We start from the raw sequence: 13,700 nt of genomic DNA, 5'->3' as shown, positions 1-13,700 counted from the left end.
TCACCATTAATGGGAGCATGCTGCAGAGAGCAGAAACAGAAACTGTTCAAGGAGAGTAGCGTTCGCTAGGACTGGTTGCCTTAAATTAGGAGAGATTAGACAGGTTGATACTGTTTTCTTTGGAGTGAAGCAAGCTGTATGACATTATAGAGGTTTATAAAATAATGAGGGGCACAGAAAAGGTAGACGGACACATTCTTTTAATGATTCAGACTTTTGACAGTCCAGGTTTGACAATCTACCCTGGACCCACAACGCCATCTCACTATTCAAGAAGGCACAGCAGTGTATACACTTTCTGAGGAGTTTGAGAAGTGCAAGGCTCCCTGCCCCAATCCTGACAACTTTCTACAGGTGGATCATTGGGAGCATCCTGTCGGGCTGCATCATTGTGTGGTACAGACGTTGCAAGGCATCAGACAGCAACACCCTACAGAGTTCATCACCGATCAGCAGGGTCTCCCTCCCCATTATTTGTGACATTTATCAGGCGCGTTGCAGAAGAAGGGCTGAAAGCATTGTTAAGGATCCCTACCAACCATCCCACAATCTTTTTAACCCACTACCATGAGGAAGGAGGTACAGAAACAACAGGACTAGGACTGTGGTACTGGGTAACAGCTCCTTCCCTCAAGCTGTGAGACTAATGAATATCCTGACACTGTTAGCTGTTTACTGTTTACCTGTGCTTTTTGAATTATATTTTATATCTTATTTATAGTACAGTATACTATATTGATTTATGTGCTGTGTGTGATTAGTTTTGCATCGAGTGGGTATGTAGAATTAGTTGCCAGAGGTGGGTATAGTTACGATGTTTAAAAACATTAAGACAGGTACATGGATGAGAAAGGTTTAGAGAGAGATAGGCCAAACACAGGTAAATAGCACTAGTTGAGATAGGCATCTTGGCATGTATGACTGACTGACCAAAGGACCAGTTTCTCTGCTGTATAGCTGACTCCACTGATCTGAATAGGAACAGGTTGCAAGTAACAAAAAAAGGGTACAAATCATTGGAAAGAAATGACAAATGAGAACTAACGCAAGATGATATGTATCATATTATATTATCCCTTTGTGTTTTATTACTCCTTTCCACCAAAATTTAACTTATTCATACCAATTGCAACCATACTTCTGTATATCAATAAACTTTTGTTATCATTAAGTTTGCATATAACATTTACATTATGTCAACAAGCCATAATTTTTTCAGTCCCAAACACTTTTTCAACAATAAATTTGAGAGGTTACTGTACAGAGCTCTGGACCTTGATATCCAGTAGTGGGAGAAAACTAAATTGTTATTTTCCCCTTTGATTCTTTACACTAGCTGTACCAAGTTACAGTGCATTCCCCAGCACATAGTCCTGCACCCTTGAACATGCAGCAACTATCAAGAGTACCAAGTTTCAGGAAGACCATGGTGCACTTTGACTGATTTGATCATTTCATTTTCATTTTTAAAATCTTTTTTATTAATTATTTTAAAGATCAAGAAAAAAAATACATTAAGGTAATCAAGTCAACATGTCAATACGTACAATGAAGAATTAAATTACCAAATAACTGATTAACAAAGCTAAACAATATATCAATAATAATAAGAAAAAATAAAGTGTTAAGAATATTTTTTAAGGAAAAAAAAGAACCCCTACTAACGAAAACAAAAAAAAAACTCTGCTAACAAAAAAAAATGAAAAAAAAAACATCGGGAGCACAACCCCAGAGCTATACGCCATACAAATTTCCATAAAAGAAAAACATTAATCCGCCAACTCAAATCCATTTAAACAAGAATCAGAAGGAAACCTTCTTAATTAACTCAAATCAGATGATAGTAATGGGCAAATAAACCCCACCTTTTCTCAAAGTCAAATCGAGGATCAAAAGTTCGACTTCTGATTTTCTCCAAACTAAAACATAGCATCAAAGTGGGAGCAGAGACATCTTTCCATTTGAATAAAATAGACCTTCTGGCCAATAATGTAACAAATGCAATTACATGTTGGTCTGATATAGAAATACCATGAATATATTGGGGATTATACCGAACAAAACTGTCAATTTATTAGGTTGTAAATTAATTTTTAATGCTTTAGAAATTGTAGAGAAAATAGATTTCCAAAAATGTTTCAATACAGAACATGACCAAAACATATGTGTCAATGTAGCTGTCTCGGTTTTACATCTATCACACTGACTATCAACATTAAGAAACATTAGACAGTCTCTCCTTTGTCAAATAGTAATGATGTACAACTTTAAATTGAATTAAAGAGTGACTGGCACAGGTCGAAGAAGAGTTAACCAACTTCAAAATTTGCAACCAGTCCCCTGTTATCAAGGTCATGTTAAGCTCTCTTTCCCAATCTTGCTTAATCTTAAGTGAAGGGTAATTGTACTGTTGTAACAGTAAATTATAGATTTTCCCTATAAAACCTTTCACTAAAGGGTTCATTTTTAAAATAATATCTAACAGGTCAGAATCCTGTACATGTGGAAAATTACTTAAATATTCTTGTAAGAAATGTCTGACCTGAAGATATTGCAAGAAATGTGAGTACGAGAGAGAGTATTTAGCTACCAATTTCTCAAAAGACATCAATCGGCCTTCTTGGAACAGATCCATGAAGGAATCCTTTATTCCTCCAAAGAAGAAAGGTAGGATCACTTAATGAAGGTTTAACTAAATAATTTCGATAAATTAAACTAAGAAGTTTAAATCTTTTGAGATTAAAAAAGTTACGAAACTGGTACCAAATTTGTAATGACTGCTTAATCATAGGATATAAATTTAGATTAGAAGTTTTGGCCAGTTGTACAGGTAAAGAAGCTCCTAATAGCAAGGTTAAGTAAAACTGTTTCACAGCTTTCGATTCCAAATCAGCCCAGGGTCGTCATTCATTTTTATCAGCCTAATATAATCAAGAACACAGATAACGTATATCAACAGCCCAATAGTACATTCTTAAATTAGGCAGGGCAAGACCGCCATCCTTTTTTAATTTTTGAAAATGATATTTTTCAATTCTTGGTCTTTTATTATTCCAAACGGGAGATGAAATCATAAAATCAACCAGATCAAAAAACTTCTTAGTTAAAAAAAAGAATATTTTGAAATACATATAAAAATTTTGGTAAGTTCATCATTTTAACTGCATGAATTCCGATGGCTAACGAAAGTGTAAGTGGATTCCATCTACAAAATAATTGCTTCATAAAATCCACTAAAGGAACCAAATTAACTCTATAAAGGTCTCTGTGATTTTTTAGTGGTAATAATACCTAAATATTTAAAAGAGTCCATAACTTGAAAAGGAATGTCATCATATATAGAAGTAGAATCATCTAGTGGAAATAATTGACATTTATGAAGGTTTAGTTTATATCCCGAAAACTTTCCAAATTATTTAATAATTTCAATAAACTAGGAATGGATTCTTCAGGATTCGAAACATAAACTAAAAGGTCATCAGCATAAAGGGAGATCTTATGAATAGTCCCATTTATGGAAAATCCATGGACATCTTTAGCTTCACAAAGTGCAATGGCCAAGGGTTCCAACACCAAATTAAATAGCAAGGGACCTAACAGACATCCTTGTCTCATACAGAAGATCATTTTGAGAGTCGAAAATCATTTGATCATTTTTTGGTACCAGCCAATGTTTATCTCACTAGGAACAGCCCACAGAGCGGAGTCCTGCTTAATTCCATCTGAAACTTGACAAAGACCACTGCATGCTTTTCCAGACCCTCTTGGCAAAGAAGATGGATGATGATCTCATTTTTTTTATATGTGTTAAATTTTTGTTACATATTTTTGATGTGCATCTAATGGATGAAGCAAAGCAAGTTCAGCAGAAAATCAGTATGAAGAGCTTTGATTATGTAGAGATAAAGATCCAGAGGTGTTTTATGTGCAGTTGAGAGGATCAGTGCATCAAGAGCACATAGCCCATGAAATAAAACCAAAGCCATGGAAGAACACTGCAGACCAATCAGCATCTATATCATCCAGTTCCAGAACCCTTCATCAGAACTGGGAAAAAAAGAGAAAGCAAGTTGATTTTAAATCACAGAGAAAGGGTGGGGGTGGGGGAGGTTAGAATGGAGAGACCAGAGTTACACAAGTGCTTCCGATGCCTGAGGAGACATTTGGTTGATAGATTAATGAAGAAAGTTAGACAAATAAAGGACACGATTCAGGTCAGAGCTTTTGCTTAACCTGAAAACACGAGGAGAATGTTAAGAATGGCCAGCAGAGAAACAGGCTCTGTAGAGTTAATATAATAGACAGAAAGCTATAACAAGCAGAACCAGCCACATCTGAGACAAGCATAGAGAATAAGTTAGTCAGATTTGTTGATTTCAATATTGTGTCCTGAGCATACTCAGACAGAAGATGATGGGTTTTTCCTGAGGCTTACATTAGGCATCATTGAAAGTAAGCTGGTGTGAGAGTGGAATAGAGAATTAAGATGACAGGCAACTTGAATCTTAGGATTGTCCCAATAGATTGAACAGAAGTGCCCTTCAACACTGTCACTTAATCTGTACTTGGTTTCTCCTGTGTAGAGGAGACTGCATTAAAAACATCTAATGCAATAAACTCGATTGGAAACAATGCAAGTAATCTCTGAATCACCTGGAAAACCATTTATGATCCAGGAGAGTGAGAAAAGGTGACCAAGTGAAACACATACTTGCCCTTGCCAGGAGGAGAGGGAGTGAGAGCAGAAGTTCAGGAAACAGGTGAGATGAAAGGTATCTGTCACACTAAGGTAGAGGAGAAACCACTATCAAGGAAAAGAAAGATATCTCAGACATACCTGTAGAGAAAATTTCATCATCAGAGCAAATACAGCACAGAATGAGGAAATGGGAGAATGGAATGAAACCTTTACAGGAAACAGGGTGGGGGAAATATAGTCAAGGTCGCTGTGAGCGTGGGGTTCTGAAAATATATTTGTTGGTAATCCATCCCATGAGATGGACACACAGAGATCCAGAAAAGAAAGGAAGAACCATTCAAAAGTGACAATACATGTAAATGGACATAAATGGACATGAAATAGTAAAGTTACACATGATTATAGAAATCCACACAAAATACAGTCATTGATGTAATGAAGAAAGAACTGACTGAGGGGGGCCTGACTGGGACTGAAAGAAAGACTGGGATACAGAATAGCTTGCACCCTTGCTAACTCTCATAGTTTTGATTTGGAGAAAGTGAGTGTAATTGAAGCCGAATTTGTTCAATGTGAGAACAAGTTCAACTCAGAGAATGGATTTGTTGATGGAGGGCAAACTTTAGCCATCTATTTAAGGAAGATGTAGAAGGCCATCAGACCTTTCTGGTATGGAATTTGCGCGTAATTGTCCAGTTCTATTGCAAGATTATTCATCTTTATCATTTACACAGTCACTTCTTTTCTCAGATACTAATACTGTATGCAGAGCATTTCCAACATTTTCCATCTGGTTTCAGATTCCTCAAGTCCTGATATGTGATTTTATTTCCCTTAATTTGTGTATTCCCTCTCCATTTCACACCCTCCCTCTCCTCCTTACTCTGCCTCTCTCTCTCCCTCTCTAATCTATTAGCTAGATGACCCTGTGGCTCTGTAAATATCGAAATCACCTTGGCAATCCTGCGCTACCCCATCAAATGTGTCCTGTTTATCCTAACCAGCCCTCCCCCACCTTGTTTTTTTTTATTTTCCTGGTGCTTATTAAGGATCTTCAAACCAAAGCAAACCTCTGTTTCTCTCTCCACGGATGCTGCCTAATCTGATGAGTTTACCCACTGTTTTCATTTTTCATTTCAGGTTTTCAGAATACATCATATTTAAATCACATTTTCAAACATTGTATTATTTTCCTTTTCCTCCCCCAAGGCAATAGAATTTGGGAAACCTCCTACTCCCAGTAAAATACAAGGTTCCAGCAAGAGAGGTGAGCCAATTAAACCTGATGCTCATGAATACATTGATGTCAGATACACAAATGTACAAAAGTCACCCAGTGGATCCTTGTTCAATTGTCTCTGGTTTATAGAGTTCACCCAAGATCCTCAGAGGAAGGCAAAGTAAAGGTATTTATCAAAGATAGGTCATCTTGCATTGTCAGGGCAAAGGTGAGAGTAAACAATGTGGAAAAATATTTTTTTCTTCCAAGTGTCTGACACATGCATTTGCAGTTGTTTGACCTCCCAATCAACTGTTCTCAACAAGATTCTGATTTACTTCATGTCTTTAAGACCTGCAGGAAGATAATCTCTATGAAGTTCATGTGTCGTGTATGCATTCTTCCATCCTCTTTAGACAATAAATGCTTAACAAGCAGCTTCCTGTCATGAACAAATCAAATGGAATTATGACAGCAGTTTCCTGCCACGTTGCAGGCTGCAGATTCAGTCACGTCCTCTTATACCTTTCTTTTATCTCAGTGTGCCACACTTCCTCTCCCTTTCTTAAGCAAACATTATTATTTAACAGGAAGTTTTTTGGAATGCCAGTGTATTTACTTTCCAATCTGTCATCAAATCTGCTTTTCCTAAATTAAAACTGCAGCACTTCCTGTGAGATATGCTAATATACTCTCAAGATTATTTCTAATCGTGCTGCAAAGTTTGCCTTTCCTTTGAACTGCATTGCCGTTTGAAGGTATCCTTGATTCTGGGGAGGCTAGCGTCCATGATGGAGCTGGTAGAGCTTACTGTAGCTTTTCCTGATCCTGTGCAGTGGCCTCTCCATACCCGACAGTGATGCAACCAGTTTCCATTGCACACCCGTAGAGATTTGAAAGTTTTTGGTGACACACCAAGTCTCCTCAAATTCCTAATCCAATATAGCCACTGTCGTGCCTTCTTTGTAATTGCATCAATATGGTGGAGCAAGGATCTTCACAGATGTTGACACCCAGTAACTTGAAGCTACTCTCCCTTTCCACTGCTGATCCTTCGATGAGGACTGATATGTGTTCCCATTGCTTCCCCTTCTTGAAGTGCCCAATCAATTCCTTGGTCTTACTGACTTTGAGTACAAGGTTGTTGTTGCCACACAACTTAACCAGATGATCTTTCTAGCTCCTGTACGCCTCCTTGTCACCATCTGAATTTCTGCCAACAATAGTTGTGTCATCAGCAAATCTATAGATAGTGTCTGATCTGTGCCTAGCCACACTGTCATGGGTGTAGAGAGAGTAGAGCAGTGGGCTAAGCATGCTTCCTTGAGGTGCGCCAGTTTGATTGTCAGAAAGGAGGGAGAGATGTTATTTCCGATCCGCACAGACAGTGGTTTTCTGGTGAGGAAGTCAAGGATCCAATTGCAGAGGGAGGTACAGAGGCCCAGGTTTTGGAGTTTGTTAAATAGAACTAAGTATATAATTGTGTTGGATTGCTGAGCTGTAGTCAGTAAACTGCAGCCTGAGGTAGGTATTGTTATTGTCCAGGGGGTACAAGGCCAAGTGGAGAGCCAGTGAGATTGCATCTGCTCAGAGCTATTGTGCTGATAGGCAATAACATCAAGTCCAGGTCCTCGTTTAGGCAGGGGATAATTCTGCCCATGACCAACCTCTCAAATCTCTCAGTAGATGTGAGTGCAAATGGGCAATAGTCGTTGACACAGCTCATCCTGCTCTCCTTGGGCACTAGTATGATTTATGCCCTCTCGAAGCAGGTGGGAACTTTCGACTGCAGCAATGAGAGATTGAAGTTGTCCTTGAACACACCCATCAGTTGGTTGGCACAGGTTTTCATTGCCTACCAGTTACACTATCAGGGCCTAAGGCCTTGTGAGGTTTCACCTCCTTGAAAGATGTTTTGACATCAGCTTCCTGTACCTCATTCCTAATGTCAGCAGCAAGAGGAGAGGATGGCTGGATGCTGGGGTCCTTGATTATGGATGCTGCTTTTTTGTAGCAGCTCTCCTTGTAATGGTGGGGAGGGCTTTTCCTATGATGGACTGGGCTGTATCCACTACTTTTTGTAGGTGTTTCCATACCAGGAAATGATGCAATCAGTCAGGATACGCTCCATTGCACATCTATAGAAGTTTGTCAAAGTTATAGATGACATGCTGAATCAGTGTAAACTTCTAAGAATGTAATATATCTCTATGGAATAGTCAGTATTTTCCAGGTAGACGAATGTTGCCTGTGAATCAAAATGATACTCTGGTTATGGCTGTGTAAATCATATGCATACCCAGCTGAAGAGTGTAAAAGGGGCCAAAGTTAATTAATAACTTTATACACACCTATTTAATCTAGTTTATTAAGATATCCATATGAGCTTGATCTGGCCTGACACCTTTTAATGAGTGGTGCATAGCCCATCTGAAGCAGATTTGCATGTCTGGACACTGGTTCCATGATCAAAATAAAAGAGCAGAGATTATTATCACGAAGATTAAAGACAAGATGGGAATTTAACTCGATTAAAAAAATCACCTAAGCATTAAAGGTTCTGCTATCTGCGTCCATCAAAAACCTCAGCAGACAGCTGAAATAAGGAGCATGGCATTAGGTTGCAGAGAAATTTTTTTGAAGAGGTAATGAATTTGATTAACTAGATGAAGGAGATAGTTTTTAGTCAGCAGTAAATAAAGCTGAAGTGAAATCCTCAGTGAATAAGTCTCAGTCCTTAAGATATGTTGAACTCTAGTTCCTGCAGCTAGGTTTAGTCCATCTTTAACATGAGTTACATTAGTATCGTATACTTATTCAGTGAGTCTTAAAACAGTAAGTTTAGGGGGCACAAAGATATGCAGGAGAATGGCATAGGGTGAATAAGCCAAGCCACACCATCATTAATCGTGCGCATATCAACTAGCAAAATATGGCCCATTCACTTTTATCAGGTCCCACTATAGATTCTTCCACCTATGCAGCTGCTATGATTATGGAATACTTCCTTCATCTGATGTAAATTTTTTTTTAAATTGCTTCATTAAAATCACTGTGGAGGCAAGTTCAAGGGTTAAAAAGAGAAGTGAATCTTGAAAACTTCCTGAATAATTCATGCTACTCCAGTTTGATTCATATAAATGGATCTTATCATTGCATTTCTCATTCAATCTGATTGATGAGTGAGGAATCAAACTGCAACATCTCCCAGCAAGTGCAAGGCAATGTTTCACATCTAAGTTGATAATGTACATAATAAACAGCAAGGGAGACAGTACCAATTCCTATCATACACTACTGTTCACAGGTTTCCAGTCACAAATGCAACCCTTCATCATCACTCTCTGCATCTAGTTACCAAGACAACTTTGGATCCAAATTGCCAACTTGCCCTGGGTCCCATTTTGCATATGGTGTTCCCAGTTATGACCTCCTCTGCATCAGTGAAAAACAATGCAGATTTGGGGATCACATCATCAAGTACTTTTGCTCTGTCCACTGTGAGAGCCAAGATCTCCTGGTAACGAAGCATTTTAATTCTACTTCCAAATCCCACAATGAATTTCTGTCGACGGTCTCCTCTACAGCCAAGTCTCTATTATCTGGATCCCATGGGCTCTCATCATTTGGACCAGTCTCTCACATAGGGCCTTGTCAAAAGCCTTACTAACATCCATGATCCTAGATCAATCACACTGCCCTTACCAATACATTCTGTTAACTCTTCAAAAAATCATTCAAATTTATCAGACATTTCTGCCTAACAAAGCCATGCTTTTTTAAGTTAAAGTTTACATTTCCAAGTGGATATTAATCCTGCCCCTCAGATTTTTTTCCCAATAACCCCACACCACTAACACTAAATTCACAAGTCTATAATTGTCTGGCTATTCCCTGCTGAACTGCATGAACAAAGTTTTTTTGGTGTCCAATCATGCAGTACCTCCCCTGTGGTTAACATAAATTTAAAATTTTCTTTCACAGCTTCGGCAATCACCCCCTAAGAGCCTGGGTTACATCTTATCAGGCTCCGTGAACTTCTCCACATTTAAGCTTACTAAGACATTGAACACCTCCAACTTTTTAATAAGATGAATTTCAATAGTTTCAGTAGTTCCATTTAATATCAGAATATGTATACAATATAACTCCTGATATTATTGTTCTTCCGAGACTTCCACAAAAACAGAAGAGTGCCCCAAAGAATGAGTGACAGTTAAAATGTTAGAACCCCAAAGCCCCACCCTAACCTCCTGAATTCACTAACTACAATGACTTTTTCCTTGGTAAATACAGACAAGAAGTTAAAACCTTATGTACATTCTCTGGTTCCACTAACAGATTGACATTTTGGTCCTTAATGGGTCCCACCCTTTCTTCCTTGCCTTTAATATACTTATAACATGTGCTGAGGTTTTTCTTAATCATGTAACCAGTAATATTTCATGCACTTTCTTGGCACTCTTCTAACTATCCCTCTACACTTTCTCTACACCTGAAAGTATTCATTCTGTTTGGCCTTATATTTACCAAATGTTTCCTTTTCTTTCTTTAACCAGCACTCAATATCCCTTGAGCACCAACACATGCTGCAAAATGGCCTTTCCAGCTTTCAACTTCATATGGTATTGAGAAGTTTATTAGAAGCTTTTTTTAAAACTTATACAAAGTTTAGTGAAACCAGTTAAGATCTGAATAAATATTTCTGGAGGGCAAGCCAAGAAAAGATCATCTGGAATTTTTGCACCAGAAATATCATCACCCTTTCTGTCACCTCATGTATTATTAAGGCATTGGTAAGGCCAAATTTGGAGTATTGTGTACAGTTCTGGTCACCGAATTATAGGAAAGTATATCAATAAAATTGAGAGAGTACAGAGGAGATTTACTAGAATGTTGCTTGGGTTCATCTCCTAAGTTGCAGAGAAAGGTTGAACAAGTTGGGTCTTTATTCTTCAGAGCGTAGAAGGTTGAGGGGGAACTTGATAGAGGTGTTTAAAATTATGAAGGGAATAGATAGAGTTGACGTGGATAGGCTTTTTCCATTGAGAGTGGGGGAGATTCAAACAAGAGGACATAAGTTGAGAGTTAAAGGGCAAAAGTTTAGGGGTAACATGAGGGGGAACTTCTTTACTCAGAGAGTGGTAGCTGTGTGGAACGAGCTTCCAGCAGAAGTGGTTGAGGCAGGTTCGATGTTGTCATTTAAAGTTAAATCGGATAGATATATGGACAGGAAGGGAATGGAGGGTTTTGGGCTGAGTGCAGGTCGGTGGGACTAGGTGAGAGTAAGAGTTCAGCATGGACTAGAAGGGCCGAGATGGTCTGTTTCCATGCTGTAATTGTTGTATGGTTATATGGTTATTAAACTTGTAAGCATTAAGAAATTTAAAATCAGTATTTACACATTTAGCTTTGAGTAATCATGAGAAGTTTAGATCTCAATTTTCATCAGTAAAGTATCAAAATTATGAAACTTTCCCATTCAAATGGCATGTAGCCTTGGTTCTATTTCACATTCCTTTAAGATAGCAAACATTTGTTCAGTCTGAATACATTATTGGCGTCAGCCCAAAGCCATTATCTTGAAGTATATTTCAAGCACTTCAGTCAAGTTTATTGTCATATCCACAATTACAATGAGGTACAGGTACAATGAAAAACTTGCTTACAGCAGCATCATAGGCCGAGATTCAGACAACACACAGAACATAAAAATATACATAAATAAATCAGGATGACTGATCTGCAGTAGGAGACGGTTATCTGCAGGATTTTTCTATTAGGCTATCTTTTTGAAATGTTCAGAGGATTAATAACAAAAATAATCCCTTGTCTTAAACATACATAGATATGCTTGCATATGATAGGATTGGACGTCAATGAAAAAGAAATAAAAACACATTGAGTCACAGTGTGGAATGCACATTTCTGGCATTCCTCCACCCAGTCTCCATCTAAACAATGGAGACACAAGATGGTGCAGCTTCCCACCGTCCTCCTCGTTAAAAATTATCCTTTCCAAAGTATGGTGCCATAAGTTAACTTACACTCCTTCTTCTCTTTCTTTCCTCTGTCATTTCTTTCTTGATTTAAGTGGTCATGGGATGTGGAATGCCCTGGCAATGTCTCCACTTGTCATTTCCTAATGCTTACTGAACTCTGTAAGTCCACTGAAATTACAGACACAGGACACTGCAGATGCTGAAATCTGGAGCAACAAACAAAATGCTTGAGGAACTCAGCGGAACAGGCAGCATCTGGAAAGAAACAAATAGTTAACATTTTGGGCTGCAACCCTTCTGCTGGATTTGATAAAGGATCCAGATGTTGCAACGAGCGAATGAAGCAAACCCAAGTGCAGGACACAGGCACGGAGATTGAGAAGATCTTTCTAGATCTTTCTGTCTCTGTCTCTGGAGACAGCTTATCCACTGATGTCTACTATAAGCCTACTGACTCTCACAGCTATCTGGACTATTCCTCTTCTCACCGTCTCTTACAAAAACGCCATCCCCTTCTCGCAATTCCTCCGTCTCCACCGCATCTGCTCTCAGGATGAGGCTTTTCATTCTAGGACGAGGGAGATGTCTTCCTTTTTTAAAGAAAGGGGCTTCCCTTCCTCCACTATCAACTCTGCTCTTAAACGCATCTCCCCCATTTCACGCACATCTGCTCTCACCTCATCCTCCCGCCACCCCACTAGGGATAGAGTTCCCCTGGTCCTCACCTACCACCCCACCAGCCTCCGGGTCCAACATATTATTCTCCGTAACTTCCGCCACCTCCAACGGGATCTCACCACTAAATACATCTTTCCCTCCCCCCCCCCCGCATTCCGCAGGGATCGCTCCCTACCCAACTCCCTTGTCCATTCGTCCCCCCAAACCCCTCCACACTGATCTCCCTCCTGGCACTTATCCGTGTAAGCAGAACAAGTGCTACACATGACCTTACGCTTCCTCCCTTACCACCATTCAGGGCCCCAAACAGTCCTTCCAGGTGAGGCAACACTTCACCTGTGAGTCGGCTGGGGTGATATACTGCGTCCGGTGCTCCTGATGTGGCCTTTTATATATTGGCGAGACCCGACACAGACTGGGAGACCGCTTTGCTGAACACCTACGCTCTGTCCGCCAGAGAAAGCAGGATCTCCCAGTGGCCACACATTTTAATTCCACATCCCATTCCCATTCTGACATGTCTATCCACGGCCTCCTCTACTGTAAAGATGAAGCCACACTCAGATTGGAGGAACTACACCTTATATTCCGTCTGGGTAGCCTCCAACCTGATGGCATGAACATTGACTTCTCTAACTTCCGCTAAGGCCCCACCTCCCCCTCGTACCCCATCTGTTACTTATTTTTATGCACACATTCTTTCTCTCACTCTCCTTTTTCTCCCTCTGTCCCTCTGAATGTACCTCTTGCCCATCCTCTGGGTCCCCCCCCCTTGTCTTTCTTCCCGGACCTCCTGTCCCATGATCCTCTCGTATCCCTTTTGCCTATCACCTGTCCAGCTCTTGGCTCCATCCCTCCCCCTCCTGTCTTCTCCTATCATTTTGGATCTCCCCCTCCCCCTCCAACTTTCAAATCCCTTACTCACTCTTCCTTCAGTTAGTCCTGACAAAGGGTCTCGCCTGAAACGTCAACTGCACCTCTTCCTAGAAATGATGCCTGGCCTGCTGCATTCACCAGCAACTTTGATGTGTGTGGCACGAAGATTGAGTTAGGATGCTTACTAGGATGTGAACGTTGAACAGCAAACAGGAGGGATCTGGAC

The sequence above is a fragment of the Mobula birostris genome, chromosome 1, assembly GCF_030028105.1.
Source record: "Mobula birostris isolate sMobBir1 chromosome 1, sMobBir1.hap1, whole genome shotgun sequence".
In the NCBI taxonomy this organism is placed as follows: Eukaryota; Metazoa; Chordata; class Chondrichthyes; order Myliobatiformes; family Myliobatidae; genus Mobula; species Mobula birostris.
Note: the sequence above shows the minus strand (reverse complement) of the source record.